This window comes from Mandrillus leucophaeus, unplaced genomic scaffold, assembly GCF_000951045.1.
Source record: "Mandrillus leucophaeus isolate KB7577 unplaced genomic scaffold, Mleu.le_1.0 Scaffold753, whole genome shotgun sequence".
Classification (NCBI taxonomy): domain Eukaryota; kingdom Metazoa; phylum Chordata; class Mammalia; order Primates; family Cercopithecidae; genus Mandrillus; species Mandrillus leucophaeus.
Genome location: NW_012108175.1, coordinates 1,007,307 through 1,009,093, shown reverse-complemented (window position 1 = coordinate 1,009,093; position 1,787 = coordinate 1,007,307).

Below are 1,787 nucleotides of genomic sequence, written 5' to 3'. Positions count from 1 at the left end.
TAATATATTTAAGTAAAATATATTATTAACCAACTTTCTCAACGAAGACTAGGAAGCTACTAACAGCTGCCCCTAGATTTCAAAATGATGAAAGAATTCATCTCATAAAATGGAAAGCTTTCAAACAAATGCTTTAGCTCATTTTACTTTGCCTGTGCTCATGGTGCTGCCCTTCAGAACGTAGTATTGGTAGATGTGATTTTAGAACAATGGAGGAAGATCTCGGTTCCCTTTCCAAGACACAAGATCTTTAGGCAAAAATTAGTCTTTCCTGACTGCTTGACTGTTGAGCTATTGTTAAAAACAGAGTACAATGAAGAAAGTAGTAAAACTCAGGAACTCAAAATATAACAAACCACCATTTGCTTTTCTATTGCTCTGAGTTCTTTCATTTAACAAATATTTATTTAGTGCTTAGTCTGCACCAAGAACTGGAAATATAGTGGTGAACAAAACAGGGTCCCATACCTCATGAATTTTAGTCTCTAAAAGGAGACAACACAAGTATATAATTATTTAAAGTGCAAAGAGAAAAGGTGAAAAAAGAGATTTACTTGTTCATTATCAGTTCTTCTTAACCAGACTATAAGTTCAAAGAGCAAGTAATTTGTCTTGTCCCCTTTTCTACTTTTGTATCATGAGTGCCTAGAACATAGTAGTCATTCCCTCAGTACAAGTCTATTGAATGAAAAAAAAGTTTATTGAATGAATATATATATATAAAAACTATATATGAATGAATATATATATTATATGAATGAAAAAAAAAATATATATATATATAGAGAGAGAGAGAGAGAGAGAGAGAAAGACCGAGTCTTGCTCTGTCACCCAGGCTAGAGTGCAGTGGCGCGATCTCGGCTTGCTGCAACCTCTGCCTCCTGGGTTCCAGCGAGTCTCCTGCCTCAGCCTCCTGGGTAGCTGAGATTACAGGCACATGCCACCACACCCAGCTAATTTTTGTATTTTTAGTAGAGACAGGGTTTCACCATGTTTGCCAGGCTGGTCTCAAACTCCTGATCTCACTCAGGTGATCTGCCCACTTCAGCCTCCCAGAGTGCTGGGATTACACCATGCCCGGCCAACTACAAAATCTTGAGACAAAGAAATGCCTCTCCATCAATGAAATTTCTAAGACAAATGCTCAGTTTGGATTATTCCACTTAGAACCAAAAAATATGCCTGAGGCAAGTGCTTGAAATAAAGCAAGAGTCCATTGTACTTCTTCTAGAGAGCCTGAACCTATCCTTTTGGAGAGCCTGAACCTATTTTATTTTGGAAGCCATGTACAGGATAGACAAAACAGTCTGCCTTTGTTTTTATAATTGAAATTCTATTAACCATTTGATATTCTTTTTTCCAGTCTTCCAATACTAATTTCTTTCTTTAAATATATACACATATTTGTTCCACACTGCTGTACTGACCTGAAAAAGTGAGAACTCAAACAGAATATTGCCAGATGTTTCCTATTCTAATTTATCTTAGCCTAATAAATATATTTATTGCTTATTTTATGAGATGTATAGATCCCAACAAAGTTGCCTATAACATTAAGTTTATTAAAATAAGACTTTAGGTAACTTGGTTCCCATAAAAAAATAAATAAGAGAAGGAATTCATAGGGTAGGAAACTTACCAAAGAATCAAGTAATATGATATTAACTCTTTGGTTTTTTTTTGTTTTTTTTTAAATTATTATTATGCTTTAAGTTCTAGGGTACATGTGCATAACGTGCAGGTTTGTTACATATGTATACTTGTGCCATGTTGCTGTGCTGCACCCA